The sequence below is a fragment of the Oxyura jamaicensis genome, chromosome 3 (genome assembly GCF_011077185.1).
Source record: "Oxyura jamaicensis isolate SHBP4307 breed ruddy duck chromosome 3, BPBGC_Ojam_1.0, whole genome shotgun sequence".
Taxonomy (NCBI): domain Eukaryota; kingdom Metazoa; phylum Chordata; class Aves; order Anseriformes; family Anatidae; genus Oxyura; species Oxyura jamaicensis.
In genome coordinates, this window is record NC_048895.1 from 104,527,617 (window position 1) to 104,535,809 (window position 8,193).

At 35.9% G+C, this 8,193-nt stretch overlaps 1 long non-coding RNA gene across 1 annotated transcript; it reads right to left on the reverse strand.

Annotated features, from left to right (window-relative positions):
* Window positions 1-3,065: 3,065 nt before the first annotated feature.
* LOC118163406 lies at window positions 3,066-7,141 on the reverse strand. The gene is made up of 3 exons (XR_004749030.1): window positions 7,082-7,141; window positions 6,201-6,313; window positions 3,066-3,354 (listed from the first exon to the last, which is right to left on the reverse strand). It is a non-coding gene; the product is annotated as an uncharacterized LOC118163406 (long non-coding RNA).
* Window positions 7,142-8,193: the final 1,052 nt, after the last annotated feature.

The window sequence follows — 8,193 nt, forward strand, 5'->3', positions numbered from 1 at the left end:
TTCATAATTACTTTCACCAGAAGATTTTGCATTTCACATGTTAGGTGAAATGCATGTGATCACAATGAGCTATGTTAGACCCCCTTCTTCATGGGTTCCAATTTTGTTTTACACCTACAGAAAGAGCAGCAGGGTAGTTTGTATGGTAATAATGTGCAGTGCTCTGACTCAAATATTATCAGAAAAAAAGCAGCACATTTTTTTCTTTTAAATGGTGACACACTGTGAGGCTTCAGCTTCACCGACCCATGCTCTCCTCTGCTTTTCAGTCCATACTGGGTGCCATGTGGTTAGATATTGCTTGCTGGAAGGGCCAGTGGATGTTGTGGAGAATCACCTCCATGCAGAGGTTTCTCATCTGAAAGTGAAGTCTAGCAACTGTGTGGAGTGCTGGATGAGTACTTTATGTTGTGAAAAAAAAATAAAATAAAATAAAATAAATTATATGATGGTAGAGCACCCTGATGTATTTTCTTCTCTACAGCACTTTGATCATATTATAAAAATAGTAGCTTTGGGTGGGGGGGAAGTGGTTATACAAATGCACGCAGAAAAGTGCACTAAAGACTCATAAGTTTTATTTTCAATTAACTTGTAGTCAGTTCTGGATTATTAATGCGATAGGGTGTGTGTTTGGTTCTCATAGTGGTGAAGGGATTATGGGCCTGTTTGATAAAATCTGACAAGATCCCTAAGTATGTTGACAGTCCAGGATTCCTGTTCCAATAGCTCTTGTGATCAAAATTAACACACGTTCTCATGGTTTGCACTGCTTTCCCATTTTAGTAGGAGCACGTTTATTTCAGTGCCACAGTTTTGGTCTTCCTGCCCATTAACTTCTATGCCACTTGGGGACATTGCCAAGAGAGCCAAGGGAGAGTTCTATGTACAGGAAGGGTGAAAATGGGTGCAAAGCTCTTAAACATGCAACACAACTGCTACCATCAGTGAGATCGGGAAATGGGTCATTGAGAAGAAGAACAGGAAGGTTGGTCTGAAACTGTTTTTGCTATGGATGTGAGAAAAGTGTTACACATCTGTCCCACAGATGGCCAGAGCTGGAAGACCATTTCTAAGTGTGAAGTATGCATTGCTGCTTCCACTTAGGCTATATGGAGACTTCAGACTGAAGTGTGATCATAGCATATATAAGACATACCAAGCTAGTTTTAATTTAAAACTTCATACCATAGCATACAGCTGCCAAGTGAGTGTTCAAGTTTATGTGCAAGCATAATATTGCTTGCTCAAAATTATGCTTGCACATAGTGCTTGTACTTGAACTTGGTTTTTGCTCACAGCAAAACCAATGTTCTGTTAGGTTTTCTGCCATAAATACAGGAATTAAGTAGATGATTAGAAGATTAGAGCTAGCTCTGTTATGTCTACATGTTCACCAGTCCTATCTAGACATAGCTTTTCTTGTCTGTCAACACATAATGTCGTGCTTTGCTAACCTAAATTTACAAAGAATATTCTCCAAACTGTATCAGTAAGACATTTATGTTTGTGTTGAATGGACTCCAAGTGAAAAAAAGCAAAATATTATTCTACAATGGGTTATTTCACATAATATTTACCTTATATAGGTCCATATTAAAAAGAAATAAACACACCATCAAAAATTAAAAAAAAAATAAACATATTGAAACTTTTACAGTTTGATACTCCCTTTGTTACAATTCCAAAGGTAGACATTAGCAACAATGAAATCATGGACTAGGACACTCTATCTATATTAGCAAAATAATAAAAAAAAAAATTACTGATTTCTTTATTGTGACAAAAAACAGATGTCGTTGTCCTCCAGAACAGAACAGAGGGAGTACATTGTGTATGCAAAATCTGGGGAAGGATAGGAGAGAAAACACTCATTTTATTGTATTTCTGACTGAGATTTCATGTACTCTTACTTTTGAGCTACTTAACTGCATTTTCTATGTAACTCAGTATTTGATAGCTGTATATGAAACCAGGCACTGACATCAGAAGTATTCTGATTGTACAGATATAATGTGTTCTTTTTCTGAAGCTGTGCTGCTGAAACTTGGGGCTCTCTTTGCCTTATCAGCATGTGTATCACAGTCATCCTGACCAAGAAAAAACAAAACACAAAATATTTTTTATCATAATTAGTATTTCCCCTTGTGTCTCCCCTCTACATGTATATTGGAAACAATTTATTTATATTATTTAATATTATTATTATTAATATAATTTATTAAATATATGAAGAGCTAGGCAATTAGACAGACTTCAGAGAGTAAATGAAAAATCCCATTTTTTTTTCCTGAAGAGAGAGGTCCATTTTAGGAATTGTCTGTACAAACTTGTCATGGATAGCTTAGGCACATTGAATTCTTCCTCAAAGCAAGAGATAGACTACTGGTTCTTTGAAGTCCCTTCCAACCCCACATTACTATTATACCTTTATTTATTTTTATTTGTATTAAGGGTATTAAGGCTACTTTTGCTGAGCATTATACAGATTCTAGAACAAAGACAGAACTTTCTCTGATGAGTTAACAATTTCCCTGCCTAAGTGTCTTAGAACTCAAGTACAGAAAGACCTGCACAGATGATGACAGCTTACAAAAAAGGTCATGGCAACCACAGCACTCCATTTGGCTTTTCATTAGCATAACTTCAACATTTTTTTTCTTATCTCCTGTAAGGCCAAATCTTATTTACCTACTGAAAGTGATTGCTATTTTAGGAGAGCTACTATGAAAACAATGAGATTAGATTCTCATCTCCTTTGCAATAGAATTTCCTAACTTTGGTAGACTGATGAGTAGCTTTTTTCCCCATCATGAATCTCATGCTTTTCTTTGAGAACTACCATTGCATCAGTGTAATTGTATAACTGTTAATGCAGATTGTAGCAGGGAGAGCCCATTTTTGAACACTACTTTGAATAATTTAAATTCAGATCTGTCCTTTCGTTTTGATCTGGCATTGTAGCTCTGCCATCAGTTTCTGGCCTACAGGCAACAGCACTGAGCAGGAAATGAAATACAGTCAACTTTGTTGTTGTTGTTGTTGTTGTTGTTTGTTTGTTTTTGTTTTCTCCCTGTAAGATAATGAAATGTAGAAAATAAAATACTGGATTGCAAGCAAAATCAGAACAGTTTGTAGTATGTGTAGTAAGAAATAAGGATTATAATATGTCAGGTATTATTACAAAGGGGACATTCACTGGCAGAGGAGGCCAGTGAGATGCATACTCGTGAAGTGTCTAAATGCTATCTAAACAGTGGCCGTGGAATTAAATGACTGTTCTGCAAAGGAAACAAGATTGCTACTGCCCCAGGTCCATGGCCAAAGATGTTGGTTTGGGATGTAGCTTTATGCCTGGCAGAAACAGGGGAACAAATAAATGATGCAATACAGCTACAGGGATTTTCTAGGATCTCTTTAGACAAGCACAAGGTTAAGAGACAAAAAAAAAGAAAAGCATATATTTCAGTATAGGTTACGATGTTTGATGTTTCCTCACAAGATATGCCCTGTACTGCTTTCATCAGATCAATTTTGATAAAAGATAGGAAGCCAAGTGCCCTCTATATTGATATGATTTGGACACCTGCTTCTCTCCAGAACTTTACATATTTTTGTGTAGAACAAAAAAAGTGATGAACCCCAGGAACACTCCCATGTGCAGTTTTCTTGAAAATGAGATAATGTAGATGAGCTCATTTCATCTACATTATTTTAAAATTTTAAGAAAACTGCTGTTGCAGTGTGCCACACACAATAGGAACATTTGAACATTAATTTCTGTGCTAGATTAGATATTGAATTATTATGATATGATGGGTTAATGTATGAGATGTTGAATGAATTTTAAATTAAAAATACATTATAATACATAATTCCATATGTAGATGGGAAAAGTGATGTTTTGACAAAATATGAGTTCAGCTTGGCATCACCAAAATAGCCCCACCAACCCTTTTTCCTTTCACAGTCCCTTGAAATGCAAGAACACCTTATATTTTAGCTGTCATCTTAATGCTAGATATTATTGTAGGGGAAAAAGAGCTAATATCAACTGCTTTTAATTTAGGCAGGATTTCTTTTACATGAAGACAGAGAATTTTTCTTCTATAACCATTTTGACTGGAAGTCATAGGGCCCTTGCCAAGAAGTTTCAATTATGCTTTTAAAATATAAATCCTAGGAGTCTTGAAATTACAGGGTGTGGGTAGCGATATGTTAAATGTTTAACAAGTGAGGAGAAATTAGTGAATTTTGGCTTATCCTCAGTGCTGTTAAGAAACAAAACCGTTCTTTTGATGTAAGTCTGTAAAAACTGGAAAGCATTTTCATATAATTCTGTGAAAATGACACACAGATAACTACAGAATGTGGAAAACAAGGCCAGCCGCACAGCCTCACCCAGGACACTGTTCACTGGGGGACATGGTGTAAAAACACCGTAGGATGTTTTGGCTACTAGAGAGCAATCATGGGATTATCTGGGGTGTGTTTTAGCTCTACCCACCAATAACATTTCCCATGTGGTATTTGGGTGGGGAAAGTGAAAATCTACCCCGTTGTCAGGTATGAAACTATTTCCTTTTTTTCAGTTTGAGGTTAAGCGTATGCCTTATTCATTTGGGTGGAGGACACTAACAGCTTCAGTCACTCTTGAAGGAGAAAGTATTTCAGTAGGGGCAGGGGATATTTCTGTACACCTTGGATTGTTCGTATCAATACTGACTGGGACAAAAGATGCTGTGTCATGAGCTAGGAAGAGGCTATTCCTTCTTTCAGAGTACCAGGTTACACTACAGTTATGTGATCATTAATGCTATACTTGTAGTGATCAGTAGCAAAATCTGTCCTGTGTGAGCAAATGTGATCCAGCTTAGCTTCAGTCAGATGTCTGTATTTCTGTCACATTAGCCAGAGTATGCACATCAGAATTTATTTTGGCATTATGTTTTTTTGTTTGTTTGTTTGTTTTGTTTTGTTTTGTTTTGTTTTCCAGAGATGGAAGAACAAATGATATCAGTGCTAGTATTAAGATGGGATGATGTAGATGAACAATACCTACTCTGGTACAAAGCCTGTTGGTACAAAGTTAACTCTTCAGCTATTTTTGAACAAATTGGAGACAGATGAATGACATGACTTAGAATCAGCCTTTTGCATCAACTGTCTTTGGTGTTTTGAACTGGTATCAGGAGCCCTAAAGCCAACATTTGCTGTCTTGTATACCTATGGCCTCAAGTTGTAAAACACACACTGTTCCTAATGTGCCAATATTATGGGTACATAAATCATCGCACTTCAGAATAACTGGCAAACTTACCAAGTAAATATAAGGAAAGTCATATTCAGGGATAGTATTGACACTTGCTGAGATGGGAATATAAAACTTTTCAGGTGCCTCAGACCTCAGGGCCGGCCAGTGAGTTTATTATGTTTCCTCTCCTTGCACTGCTTAGGCAGAGCTTTAATCCAAAATGGATAAGAATGAGACCTTAGCTCTTCATTTTCAGTAAGCTTTAAGAAATTATGATTTCAGTAAGCTTTAAGAAATTATGTTGAATCTTTCATGTTTCCTTAATTAGTATTAGCAATAATAATCCATTAGTACCTTTCTAACCAAAGCATTAGCCTTTGGAATACTGTAAGAAAGCAAGGGGAGTTTACTGTTCCCCACTGAATTATTTTAGACTGTAATCTGTGGGAGGCAGGGAATAAATTCTTGTTGTACTTCTGAACACTGAGAGAAAAATGGTTCACAACTGAGATTCCTAAGCACAAACACAAAATAACAAACCAGCAACAACTATTAATACAGCCATGGCCTAATTAAAATTAGTACACAATAGGCTACAGGCACTGACTTTGGAGGAGCTGATGAATGGTGTCATACAGACAAAATTTACCTTCTTCTGTCAAACACAAATTACTGAGTTCAGTTCAAGAGTAATGTGGGGAAATTGTAGGCATACTTGATAAGCAGAAGATGTACCTCAGCTAAATTAATTTATTATTATTATTACTTCTCTAAAGTCTGTGAATCTAAAAGAACTGATGAGTAAATCAAATGTGAACCCAAAAGCTACTTAACCTAAAGTTGATGCTGGTTTTTGTTTTGCTTTTTGTTGTTTTCGTTTTTTCCCTTTAAGGTTTGTGTTTCAAAGTGTTGTATGTTCATTATTTTTAGAAGTATCAGAAATTACCTGGGCATGGTTAGATATCTCTGCAAAGCTCAGGCATTTTTGACCTTTTTAAGAGTTGACTGGAGTCAATGGGAGCAAGAAGTGCCATGTACCACCCATGAATTGAATGCAAGCTGTGTCAAAGGGCAAAGATCACAATCAGAACCTACAGTGAAAATTTGGCACTAACTTCTTTCCCCTCCCTCTCCCCAAGGTCATTCAGAATTATATTTTGGTGATTCCTGTTTCCTAATCTTCTGTTCAGTAGGGCATGTTTTGCTGCCTTGTTCTTAATATTTCACAATTCAACAGGATATAACAGCTATTACAAAACCCAACCAATGAAATTTTAAGGTAATCTGAGAGATTTATCTAAGCAGGTAAGATTCTGATCTTGCAATTTGTTTCATACTGATGGGGCTTTGCACAGGATACCACTCACAGGGAACACAGGTTTAGGGCTGCATTAATGAATACAAAATGTGTAGGATATTATAAACACTGTTTTTTTGGTATGTGGCCCCTATCTTTTGTCCTGTGATATGTGTTTCTGGTATATCGTACCATGATCCTGACCTAACCGAGTCATCTAGAAAGTTGAACAAAAGTTGTTATCAGATTCTTAAAATATAACGCATAAATATATATATATATTATTATTATTTTTGGACCACCCTAACTAAGCAAAGAACTTCTGTTTGTGCTGAAAACTGAGACTGTTTTCAAGTATATAGCTAAGCAGGGGTGTTAATTTTTAACTTCCTTCATGAAATGCTTCAGAGTAAATCTGAAGTTACTTCCCACTCTCCAAAGATAAAAAGGTCAGGACATATCCTTTCATTCTGCAAACATGCTGACCAAAAGACAGAGAAATGATTTAAAATTCAAATCTGAATCCTTACTTTTCTTAGGTCATGCATCCCACTTTCAGGAAGATTTGTTGTCAGAGCATTCCGATTATCGGACAAAAAGAAAAAAAAAAAAAAAAAAAAAGTATCACTCTTGCTAATGTAAAGAGTAATTTTCTTTTCTGAAATAGCCAGTAGCTTCTCTTTTTCTGTTGACCTATCATATATTTTTAAAAAAATCAACAGGAGTCATTTATACTTTGTAGAAAAATTCAGCTAAAAGGTTTGGGGATTTATATGTAAGGCTAGGGCATCAGACTCATGTTCTATTAAGGCTTCTTATCTTTATCCCACACTACCTAGTAGAATATAAATCTATAATGGCAGAAATACCACAGATGCCGTAGTTTACAATATCTAGAAGAAACAATAGAGGCAAAGGAGACATAAAAGCATAATTTTGCTTACACAATATCAGACTGAAAAATAAAAACAGGAAAACAAACAAGCAGATGGAGAAGGCAAAGTCTGCAAGACACAGCTGTGCTAAGTATTTAAATATCCAGATGCAAAGCAGTTTAAGGGTCAGGGACAAGGGAAGGACATAGAATTCTCTTAGCAGCTCTGTAGCATTACCACATAGCCCACTTTAAATATCCAAACACATTGATGGTTACTCATTTTTCCCACTTTCTGTCACATTTAACGAGATTCTTAAATTTTGTTAAAAATCCAAACTCCTGAGACTCCTGAGCACCTTTTAGCATGAGTTTGTTACTGTTTACACAAGAGCACATTAATTAATGTGTGAGGAAAAAAGCATTCTCAATTGTACTCAATTCCATTTTAGCAGAAGGATTAATAAAATACTTTTTTTTTTTTTTTTTTTTTTTTTTTAGAATATTCAAAATTGTTTTCTGAGGCAATTGCTACCCATAATAATAATAATTTGCGCTTTTACTGTATACTGACTTCATCTAAGGGATTCAAGGGCTTTATGAAAGTTAATTAGGCATCTGCAGGCATCTATTAGGCACCACCAGTTGCTAGATGATGATTTTGGTCTGTCATTAGCTGAAAAGACTCCACCTGCTTGTTTTGCTTAGTGTGCTGTAAGGGGGGCTGGGAAAAGTGGTGTATCTGCATCATTTGCTTAATATTGAAAT